Here is a 12427-nt window from a genome sequence, read left to right as displayed (position 1 = left end):
AAATTCCCAATCCTGTTCTTTCTTCGTGTTGCTCCTTTTCTCAGAATAAGAGAAATCTTTCATTTGCTGGAGGAAAAAAAACAAAGATTTAAAAACACATGCACATCGTGGGGCGCGGGGGGGCTGGGGGTATCTTAGACATTTGAACAACTGCTGGGGGACGGAGGCAACTGGTTACCCCGTGTGGCGAGGAAGGAACGGAAGGGGCTGCTCCTAAACCCTTAAGACAGATTGGTTTGTTTTTGATAATGCCGTTTTACTTTGGAGGAGGTGTAGCTTAAGCTCCCTGCCTGGCGGTGGTTATGGTTCAGTTGCTTCGTTAGGTCACTGGGGGAGAGAGAGTGTCAGTGTGGGAACGTGGGGCTGTGTGGGGCGGGAGGACGTTTAATAGCGCCGTGGATCTGTTCTGAGTGGACGTCTCATTGCTACTCTGCTGCCTCCCTTCCTCGTCGGCCTTCCCCGATTTTGCCTGGACTGCCAGCTCACCCGATCCCCGGGCTTTCCTCTGGTTTGTAGGCCCTTCCGTGGTGTGTTGAACTTTCTGTTCCTCTCCAGTCTCTTTAGCTATTTTTGGCAGTTCATTTGTTAAAGACCCGGAAAGTTGAGGCTCAGAATCTCCTCTCCAAAAGCAAAACAAAACAAAAAAATACGGGGTAGAAAGTTGAAAGAGCTATTGAGTGGGGTAAAAAACCGACGTTCGGAACAAAGGTCCTAGTTGTTAGAGAAAAAGGCAAGAGGCCTATGTATGAGGCCTGTGTGTGTCGCATTTACCCGGGGCGGGGGGTGGGGTGGGGCGGGGAGCAGTTAGAGCTGAGGAGTGATATTATCAGAGGTTTAGAGACGATAAATGGCAGAGGGTTTTAGTGAGGCTTATTTTCATATTTAGAGCATGCGAAGAGATCAGTGTTAAGTGTGAATTTTAGAGGAGACACAATTTCCAATTGTTTTAGAAACTCCCTGCTCCACATTCAGCCCCAGCTTTTATGTCATCTTTGTGAAATTGGGGAGTTTTATTTCATTTATTTTAAGCTTAATAGAGCACATTAACATGGCTGGGGGTTGTGGACTTTGTCCACATCTGCCTTTCTGTGAATGTGCCAATATCCATAAGAATCGAAGAACTGTAATGAAGATTATCATTGTTTCCATTCGCTTCCCAGTTTTTTCAGGAGTTTGAGTGGTTTTTAAGTCTGTTCAGCTGACGTTTCCTATTTAATTTGTGTCCATGAACAAGCTTTTTGTTTTATTTTTCATTTACTTTCTAAAAGTTTTAGAACACTTTTGGCAGCTAGAGTTCCTGAAGGTGCTAAACAAATATTTTTAAGATGAATGGGATGCTAGGCCAGGGTAAAATCAGTGCTTTCACCTAGCAAAGTAAATTTGAAGGAATGTTTACTTTTCCATTCTAACTTTCAAGCTTACTGCATTTGTTATCTGGTTAAGGTTGTATGATCCTATTTTAAGGACATCATCCTAGCAAAGAAGACACATGCTGGCCTGGGAATTCATAACACTGCCAGTTAGTAGCTGTGTGACCTTGAGCTATTCTCTGACCCTATCTGGCCTCCATTTATTTTAATCTGTAAAATGGGGGTGGGTAGTCCCTATCTTGCCTACCAGCTGGTTGTGAGATCCAGTGGACATAAGGGCTGTGAAAAACTACAAACTGCTAAGTAAGTTAAAGACAATTGTCATTAGCTTTAGAAAATTACATTATCTATTTTGAGGTAATTACAAAAAGATAACTTTCCTCAGTGGTGGTGGTGGGCGGTGTCTACGTAAGGTAGGTTGGAGATACGAAGTTTATAGCACTTCATAATTTGAAGTTTCTGCTAGATTGGTAGTGGAACTTGGGCCCAATTTTTATGTTACAGTAATTTTTATTTTGCATCAGTATGCTTGTTCCCCAAACATTGTTAATTCTGTTGAGAGAAACTTCAGACAGATTTCTTTGTGTTTTTATTATGGACAAAATTTATACCTATTCTGATTTGTGGCTCTTATGAAATTGACTTTCTAATATCAGAGACTACAATTAAGGAAAAACATTTCTGAATCTTGATCTGTTTTCTTTACGGAATCTGGGGAGTTTTTTGTTTTTAATTCTTTTAAGTGGATGGGTGGGGTTCTTTGTGAGCAAATGTGATACCAATTGCCACTTTATTTTTGCCTTTTTCCTGAGGTAATTTGATGGACTCAGATTGAAAAAGCAACCTGCTTGTTGCTTTTCGTCTTCATTCAGGTTCTTGCTACTGCCAGCCTGACATGCACTTTTCCCACATTTGAATCATTTTAGGTTCACTGCAACTCACAAGCACTTCCTCAAAAGTTTCTACCCCATGATCTTTTCCTTTTATTTCTTTGTTATCTATATGTGCTTCATTTTGTGATTATAGTGCTAGGTTTGTGGACATGCATTGCTTTTGTTCCCCTGACTGAATTATATGCTTCCTGAGGGCAAGGATTATCTAAATGTCATTGTGTTATGCCTGAAGGTATACTCATAAACCTGATTGAAAATAACACCCATTTTCCTCCCCACTCCAAACCAGTAATGTTACCCTGGCCTTGCTGGCTATGCAGCCAGTCTTCCTGCTTGGAAAGGTTCTTGGCCCCAACAGATTTCTCAGGATGCTGTTTGGTGTAGGGCTCGCAGTCTCTGACATCTTCCTCACTACTGTGCCATCAGAGTGCCTGGGTAGGGTGGAAGAGTAAGAATTTGGTGGATATTATATAAGACATATAATTTGTAGGTTGTTATATAATTTTGGTGCTTGTAGTTCTTAACATGTAGTGTTAGCTTTACATTTGTGTATTTTCTTTTAGTGCCTGGGTATAGTTCAGACAGCTATGCTACAGATTTCTTAAAGACATAAACCTCTAGCAAATTGTTCTTTACAGTCTCGACCTGGTCTGCTAGGTTACTCTGTACACAGTGTGTGCTTGCTGTTATTTATGGTAAATAGATAAGCATACTGATGCCGAACCAGTCTTTTGACTTTTATTTAAGTAAAACTTAACTTGGCTGATGTCCTGGATTTTTAAAAATGCAGTTCTTTATCCCAGTTTATTGATAGTTTCAGGGTATAGGCAAAAGAAGTTGTTTCGTAGACTGATAAGTGTGCTCGATAGTTTTTCTCTGAGGACTTAGAGATTTTGGTTTTGATTCTTCAGTAGTTTCATTAAACTGGATTAGCCAGAAGAAAAATCTTGGCGATTTTTCAGACTTACCGGTTTTGTCTTGAGTGTGCAGGAGCTGTTAATAGTCAGTTTTGCAGTTATGCTTGATATAAAAAGTCATTCTAGGGGCCTAGAGTAAAAAAGCTGCCTGTTACTCTGTTTTTTCGTTAATGAACAGCACTGTTCAAGTGAATATCTGATGTGAAGGTAAAAGACTTGGGTTCCAGTTCTGGCAATGCCTTTTCTATGTTTGTGACCTTGGGCAAGTAATTTAACCTTTGTGAGCTTCAGGTGCCTAACCTGAAATATGTGGTTATGGCCACTGACCCTAGAGTTAATTGTCATATAAATGCTCAACACTCTTCAGGAGATTAGGCTACAGAGATGGATTGGAACACAGAGCCCTTCCTCCACTGTTCATTGCTGCATTGACCATTTCCTCATTTGTTAACACTGTTCTACCTAGAACATACTTTTATCAATATTATGTATGTAGGTATTCTACTTGAAACTGTTTTGAGCATAGAATAGTATTCCTTAGTTGATTATGAATTCCTTGAAGTTAGTCATTCCTCTTTTATTCCTAGAATCTAGCACAGTGCCTGGCCCTTAATAAAGATTCTTTAAACGTTTATTAAAGGAATAAGTCTTGTGTGAATAAGATGATTCTGAAAGTGAAAATATTTTGTAATGGTTTAATGTAATGTCCTATTTGATTTGTTTTGATAAACATTTTGGATCACTATTAATGCTAACAAGATTTTGGGAGTTTTATTCTTAATCTGTTGGTATATATTTTAGAGACTGCAAGTTACTTTGAATCATATATATTAAAAAAAATTAGGGCAAGCCATTTCATATTCTTCAGTTGTCCATTATTTGCATGTACTAGCTGATCTCTTAAATGCTTCATGAAGCGCTAAGTATGTTTTGAGACAGTGTGCGTGTTAAATATAAAATTGAGGGGTATTTTTTGTTTTTGTTTTTTGTTTTAATAGATTTATTTATTTACTTTTGGCTGCGTTGGGTCCCTGACGCTGCACGCGGGCCCCCTACAGCCGCGAAGAGCGGGGGCCACTCCTCATTGCAGTGGCTGCTCTTGTGGAGCACGGGCTCTAGGAGCACAGGCCCAGCAGCTGTGGCGCACGGGCCCAGCTGTTCTGTGACACGTGGGCTCCTCCCCAACCAGGGCCCAAACCCGCATCCCCCACACTGGCAGGAGGACTCCCAACCACTGCGCCACCAGGGAAGTCCCAAAATTGAGTTTTATACATCATTTTAGCTTACTCTGTTTCTTTTTAGAAAGGGTGTATTTATTTCTATAAATATGTTATTACCCCTACATGGATTCTTGAATGCTATTTATAAGCTGAAGTGTCTATCAACAAGCCTTCAAGACTTCAAGTTACAGCATTTCAATGTGTATCTTAATCAACTTGTTGGCTGTCAAAACCAGTGAGTTCCACCCTGACTTCACAACTCCTACTCATTCCACCCATGGGCAGCGTTCTGAATAAATAGATGTACCTTGTGCCGTCTTAAGGTCACATTAACTCATTTTGAAGTCCTCGTACTGGTAAACGTGTGATGCCCTGGAAACCCAAAGTGAGTTTGTACAGATAGCCTATTTGTAATTCACTGTTGAGTTGTAATTTAAGCTGCTTTGTGTCCTTAGAGAGCAGGTTCATGGAGATCATATGGAGGGCCTCCCCCAGCCCCCTTTTTAAAAAAAATTTGTAAAACCCAAGTGCTTGTAGTTGCCTTGTAAACAGCAAATGTGTGAAAATTCTGTAACTTCTATGGCCCCAGTATTTTGTAATCCTGTTTTGCACTCTTGGCTGCATGCAGTCAGATTGGGCTGTTTGTTCCTCTCTGAACACACCCAGGAACTTCATTCTTGCCTTGACTTTGATTGTCTGTCTACCTGGGTTGTCACCCCTCCCCCATCTTGTACCTTTTGTAGCTACATGTACACCCTTAACTTTCTTTTTTTTTTAAATTTAATTTTACTTATTTATTTATACAGCAGGTTCTTATTAGTTATCCATTTTATACATATTAGTGTATGTATGTCAATCCCAAACACCCTTAACTTTCTTTCAGTAGCTCCTGTAAGATTTTCAGTCTTCACTCTCTTCTCCCCTTCTCCCTTCTGCAACATTTTATTTGTTTCAGTTATGGCTTTCACAGTCTGTCTTATTAGTTGTTTACATCTTTCTTATGATATCTTTGGCTGCTTGGGGGTAGAGGTCCCATTCTTCTCTCCTCACAGAGGCTGGCACAAGGCTCCAACATAATGTATTGTACATGGTAGGTGGCAGTGGTAGAGTTCATTTTGGTGACACATTGAGAAACTATATTGTGAAATAATAGTAAAGTATTGACACAGTTTACTGTGAACTTGCTTATTTTATTTTATTTTATTTTTTGGCAGCTTGCAGGATCTTAGTTCCCCAACCAGGGATCGAACCCCGGGCCCTCAGCAGTGAAAGTGCACAGTCCTAACCACTGGACTGCCAGGGAATTCCCTCAACTGGCTTATTTTAGTTTTTCAGGGCTTGGTAGCTGAGTGTAGGATCCTAGAATATAAAATTTTCAGAATTAGGCTCATTAAAATCAGGTACTTAAGGGATTGTTAAGGCACTGGACTGTTTGAGTGACTTGGTTACTCCAGGTTTAGCATTTGGGGATTATGTTCATTAGTAGATGAAAGTTTGTTTATATCATTACAAGTTTTTATCGAGTGCTTACTGTGCACCACAGGACTGTGCTGGGAAGAATAAAAAATGACTTAGTTTTTGTCCTTTGAGTTTCATTATGTTTCATTTAGTTGATAATCACTTTTATTCTTAAACTGACTTGATAACTATGTATAATTAGCATAGAGAAGTATTCTGTAAATATTCTAAATGCAAGTTTTCTGCATTTAGAAAACCTGATATGAGAGTCTAATTTAAGAAACAGATGAATTAGGGCATGCTTTTTTGGCTGTACTGAATAAATTGTTGGAAGTGCCTTCATTGTACACATATTTCATCAGTAACGAATGCATGTGCATTTCTGGTTCCATATAAGGCTTACCCTTTTGGAGAGTGCTGAGGAGAAATAAGAGACTTATAAAATGAGATCTCTTATTTCAAAATGTACTAATATTGCAGATAAATTCAAATTATGTCAAAAGAATATAACATTGTGCATATTTGTTTTTAAGTACAGAGTTGAGTTTTATACAGTGAATACTCAGAAGTTTAGAGAGAGACTGAAGTTATTGAGGAAGAATTTATGGAGAGAGGAGGGGCTTGAGCTGGCCCTGATTGTTCGGATAGGTGTAGAAAGGACTGGGAGCTTAAAGGAGTAGTTGTGGTGAGGGTCTAATGGCCCTCTGGAGTAGAGGGTCCACATTTATGAAATATCAGGAAATTTGGGCTGAGATTATTGAGGTTCTTAAATGGGAGATTAAGAAATTCGATTTAAATAGATGTGTTGAAGTTACGGTAGATACATGAATAGGCAGTGACAACATGAAAAGATATTTAATTTGTAAATGAACTGAAAAGAAAACTAAATGTGCTTTTAGATCTTATTTATCTTTTTATGAAATTGCTTCCCTTTCTAGGACTGTATATAAGGGTCTTTGTGGTAAGTTTTGGGGCAAGAAAAGCAGTGGAGGTCAAACTTACTTCTTGTTCAGTTTCCCTGCTTAATAGTTTAAAAAGTTTTGTTCTGTAGGCAGGAGCTGGTTAAGTGTCGACTCCCACTGCCCCTCTGTTCAGTCACAGAATTCTTCCTTTAGTGGAAGCTGGCAATCATTCCCTTAACTCATTCAACTATTGTTTATTCAGAGATTTTAAAAAAGTCAGTACTGTTTAAGAATTAATACATGTTTTTTGTGAGTTACTCAGTTATTTTGTCAAGTCGTATTTATAGGAAAACCTTTTGCTTAGTATCTAATGCACTAAAAAATGTTTAAAACAAAAGCAAATTGTGGTTTAAGTTTTTACGTATTTTTCAAAAGGTGCAAATTAATATTAATCAAGTTAAATATTTTAATAAAATATTTACCTCGCACGCTGGTTTATGTCACAGTAGACTATTTGTTACCCCTTTTACTTTTAAAAAAGTACGTACAACAGGATTTCAAACATGGGAAATCAGGTTACATGTGGCTGAAGGGAAAATAAAGCCAAAGAGAATATTTTATTTGGGGGTCTGATAGCCATAATATTTAGCTTTCTTTAGCAGCTTTTGTCTCTCGTATGTTCTTGTAGACTGCTGTCTGTAGTTTGAATTAACTTGATTTTTCCTTATGTGGGGATAGCAGAGATGCTAGCTGTTAGTGCAAGTTTATGATGTAAAATAATACGTTAAGGCTGTATAGTACAAAATTTGTGGGGTTTTGTGGACTTCAGAATAAAAACATTTGTGAAGTCTCTGTATTTTACTGCTGCAACAGGCAGTAGTGCTTATTTTTCTGCAAGACAGTCATGCAGCTTCCTAGTTTTTTCCTTTATCAAGCATGTATTTCCATTTCTTCTGCCCACCTAGGGAAAGCGGGTGGGTTAGTCTCCAGAGGAAATTAGACCTGATGTCTGCCCTTCCATCTCAGATCAAAAAGTATTTGGGCCCTTCTCTCAGTAGATGGCAAAAATTAGGCTCGGTTTTTTGTTTTTGTTTTTGTTTTTTTCCTGTACGCGGGCATCTCACTGTTGTGGCCTCTCCCGTTGCGGGACGCGCAGGCTCAGCAGCTATGGCTCACGGGCCTAGCCACTCCGCAGCATGTGGGATCTTCCCGGACCGGGGCACGAACCCGTGTCCCCTGCATCGGCAGGCGGACTCTCAACCACTGCGCCACCAGGGAAGCCCACTAGGCTCGTTTTTGAGAAGATTCCGTAGTTCTTAACTTCGTGATCAGACCTGTTTGCTAATTATTTCTCAACTGTCATTAGGAATTTTAGTATTGATTTTCACATTTTGGCCTCAAAATACTTCTGTCAGAAAACTAGACTTGTAATTGCAGAGTTCATCTCCTCTTCACCCTGCCTTTTGACAAGTTTTGCCCTTCCAGTTACTGCTATGAGGTAAGACTTGGGGAATTTCAGCCTTTGGTGTGGCACTGTAAGATAATCTGCTTCTGCCTCTTCTAACCAGCTAGTATTACTTTTCAGCTGCCTGGATATTAGGCCACGCCATTTTTTTCCCAGGTATCTTTCTCATTACACAAACTACTGAGAGGAATCACTGAAGAGATAACAGACCATCATTTGGGATCTTCATTGTAGCACCTGTTTTAGGTGATATTCAATTTATATTTCTTGCATCAGCTGAGGTTTTGGTAAACTTAATGTTTGCTGGAATAGCAGCTTTTCTGCCTCTTCTGTGGGCTGGGCCTTCTGCTTCACTCATGCGTTTACTTATATTCAGCATATTAATGCTTTGGTTTTTGTTACTAAAATTAAGAGGATTCATAATTGTGCAGTTAACTTGAGTTTACTATATTTAGAGAAACTTAGAACTTTTTCAGGATACTTGCTGAGTTTACTTGAACATATAATGCTATATAGTAAAGGATTTGGGAAGTTTCCATATTAAGAGTTTTAAAATTAGGAATGGCTTAATCCATATGTTTTTAAGGTATGTGAAGCCAAGGACTTAGTAAAACTATAATTCTAAAAAATTCTGCAATTATTTCTGTTTTAAGGGCTGGTATTAGCATCATGGTACAAGGGAAGAAATTATCTTGGTTTCAGCAAGTGCTGCATTGATTTTTAAAGGTGTTTCTTGAATTGAATAAGCAATACTCTCAAATCTAGAAAAACAACCATTTAAGACATCTCTGTTCTCAGTGAAGTTAGTCTGAAGTTAGCAGTGGAGATGGAATTAATATATGTGAATAATAAGCAAGTGGTATGTATTATTATAAGTAGTTTTGAACACTTATTATTTCAAACCTATTATTATAGGTTAAGATATACAGATGTGGTCCTTGACCTTGAGTTTATAGTCTCATTAGGAGGGGGTGGTAAACTTGGGGACAAAATTAACCATGAAAACTCTTAAGCTGAATTCTGAGACATAAGTCAGATGCCTTATCAGGTGACTAGCTGTTTGGAATAGAGAATATGGTAAAAATATTACCAAGATATTTCTCAGAATAGTCGTGTTATCTGCATCCATGTATACTTGCCCACATAGAATTCTGAATTCAGTTCCTCGTTTCATTACCCTTGTGATGTGACTTTCGCTGTAAGTATGTTTAGTATAGTCCGTAGTGATATAAATCAGTCCAGTGGTATGGGAGATTAATGGCATAATAATAGTAAGGCTTCATGAATAAAAGCTACAGCAACTAACCTCTATTGAATTCTTTCCTTGGTACAATGGTATTTTACATGGGTTAACAGAGTCTCCGGGGGTGGGGTGGGGTGGAGATGGATAGGTGAGTGGGTGAACTGAAGAGTCAGACATTCTAGACAAGGAGTGTAATGAGGGCGAATGAGTCTGTATCAGAAGAGGATATAAATTTTCAGAAGTGGCAGAGGAGAGTTAACTGTGCTAAGTAAATATATTCTGCATTCTGTGTTTATTTTAATGACTTCTTTGTCCCATATCTTTACATAAGGAAGATAGCCATATTCTTCCTATGCTTTGAGTATCCCTGGGTTATAACGCCAATTGGAATAACAGCAAAAATATAAATATAATAGAAAATAAGATGGAAGTGTGACTCAGTATCTGTGTATACATTTACATGAACATTTCTCCTTAAAGTTGGCATTTTTATCATGTAATTTTAATCAGTTTTCATAGAAAATTTTGTTTTTCCATGGCTACGCACGTTTATATATTTTGAAGGAAGTGTCATTTAGAAAGAATATGGGCTTTGAGGCTAGACACTGTTTAAACAAGGTCCCCATATGCCAGCTGTGTGATCTTGGGCAAGTCATTTAAACTCTCTGAGGCTTAGTTTACTCGGGTATAAAATGGGTTGCTGTTAGGATCTTACATAAATAGTATATACTTGATAAATAGTAGCTGCTGCTATTTTTATTTATAGTGATAAAGAAAAAAATGTATGTTAATTTGACTACTTAGGGGAGGGTTTACACAATATCATCTTTCAGAACAGGGGTCAGGAAACGTTTTTTGCAAGGCGCCAGATGGTGAATGTTTTTGGCCTTGCAGGTCAGCTCTTGTAGGGTGAAAGCAGCCATTGACCCTGTTCTCCTGAAACTTTACAAAGTGAAGTGGTTGGCCAGATTTGGCCTGTGGGCTGTAATTTGCCAACCTCTGTTCCAGAATATTACTTGCCACTGTTTACTTTGTTCATAGGAATTTAAAACACTATATGTTTCAAAGATTGCATGATAATGTCTAAGTGATAAAGGACTTTAGGGTAAGTGGTTGAGAGCAAAGATTGGGATTCAGGACTTCCCTGGTGGCGCAGTGGTTAAGAATCCGCCTGCCAATGCAGGGGACACGGGTTCGAGCCCTGGTCTGGAAAGATTCCACATGCCTCAGAGCTACTAAGCCCGTGTGCCACAACTACTGAGCCTGTGCTCTAGAGCCCGCGAGTCACAACTGTTGAGCCCGCGTTCCACAATTCCTGAAGCCCGCGTGCCTAGAGCCTGTGCTCCACAACAAGAGAAGCCAGCACAATGAGAAGCCTGCACACTGCAACGAAGGGTAGCCCCTGCTAGCCGCAACTAGAGAAAGCCCACGTGCTGCAACTAGAGGAAGCCCGTGCGCGGCAACCAAGACCCAATGTAGCCAAAAATAAATAAATAAATTTATTTTTTTTAAAAAAAGATTGGGATTCAACTTAAATTTTGGCTCTAATGCTATTAGCAGTGTGACCTGCGGTAAGTCACTTCATTTTGTCTTCAGTTTCCCCACCTGTAAAATGGGAATAATAATAATAGGTTTGTTGTGAGGATTAAATTAGTTAATACGTAAAACTTTTAGAACAGTGCCTGGTACAGGATAAGTGCTCAGTGTGTTAACTGTTGTCAGTAACCATTCTTTTTGAGCGGAAGCATTTTTATTTTCCTTTCCTTTATTGATAGCCTATCTAAAACAACAGGTTTGAGAAGAGAAGATGGATTTCTCTGAATCATCTTGGAATTACTTGAGTGACAGAGTTTTAGGCTTTGAAGGAGGAGATCAGTTGAGAGTGTTGGTAGACTCTGCAACAAGATGGACTTGGGTTCTAGTTTCCTAGTTGTTTGACGTTGGGCAAGTTGCTTAATGTGTAAATTATAGAAAATACATAATTTACAGGATTTCTTTGAGGTTTTTTAAATATTTATTTATTTATTTTTGGCTGCATCATGTCTTCGTTGTGGCACGCGGGATCTTTTCGTTGTGGCGCACAGGCTTGTCTCTAGTTGCAGTGCATGGGCTCAATAGTTGTGGCATGCGGGCTCTTTAGTTCTGGCACGCGGGCTTAGTTGCCTCACGGCATGTGGGACCTTAGTTCCCCCACCAGGGATTGAACCCACGTCCCCTGCATTGGAAGGTGGATTCTTAACCACTGGACCACCAGGGAAGTCCCTTCTTTGAGTTTTTAATGAAAGTGAAGTATTAAGCACACTGCCTAGTTCACAGTTAAGTAGCTATGTTACATTTTTTTGATTAGGATATTGGCTCCTAGGAGGAATTTAATAGTAGCTTTTATTCTAATATTTCTTTTAAATGATGACTTTTTCCCACAGTTGTATTAATGTATAAAGTTGACAGTGTGAATTTATTATTTTTAAGATGTTATAATTTTGGTGTTGAGTACATTTAATAGTTAAGATGAAACTTTAAAGATTGAAGGAAAAATATCCCTGACCTCGTATTACATTAAGTGTTTTGAAAAGCTTTTTGGGGGGCAGTTTCTTCTTCTTTTTTGCGGTACGCGGGCCTCTCACTGTTGTGGCCTTTCCCGTTGCGGAGCACAGGCTCCGGACTTGCAGGCTCAGCGGCCATGGCTCACGGGCCCAGCCGCTCCGTGGCATGTGGGATCCTCCCGGACCGGGGCATGAACCCACGTCCCCTGTATCGGCAGGCAGACTGTCAACCACTGCACCACCAGGGAAGCACCCAGTTTCTTCTTTTGATCTAGGTTCACAGGTTTATAAAAATGTTATAAAAGTAGTATAAGGAGTATCCCATATTCCCTTTATCCACTCTCAAGTTCAAGGTTTTGTTGTTTTTAGAAGATAAATTTGTTTTCAAACTTTTTAATCAAAAAATTTTTTTTTTT

General features: G+C 39.1%; 1 protein-coding gene across 24 annotated transcripts in view; it reads left to right on the top strand.

Annotated features, from left to right (window-relative positions):
* TRIP12 (thyroid hormone receptor interactor 12) overlaps positions 1 to 12427 on the top strand; it is a 147400-nt gene that overhangs the window by 2341 nt on the left and 132632 nt on the right. Inside the window, exon 1 of one of the 24 annotated variants that reach the window (XM_049712508.1) lies at positions 492 to 508. The exons of 22 other annotated variants lie outside the window; for them this stretch is intronic. The gene's annotated coding sequence lies outside the window, so the exon portion shown is untranslated. Of the gene's footprint in view, positions 1 to 491; positions 509 to 8242; positions 8259 to 12427 lie in introns of those variants that run through there. One more of the 24 variants, XM_049712507.1, reaches the window with a different exon arrangement.

Source organism: Orcinus orca, chromosome 7, assembly GCF_937001465.1.
Source record: "Orcinus orca chromosome 7, mOrcOrc1.1, whole genome shotgun sequence".
NCBI lineage: Eukaryota > Metazoa > Chordata > Mammalia > Artiodactyla > Delphinidae > Orcinus > Orcinus orca.
Note: the sequence above shows the minus strand (reverse complement) of the source record. Positions and strands in the feature narration are given on the sequence as shown.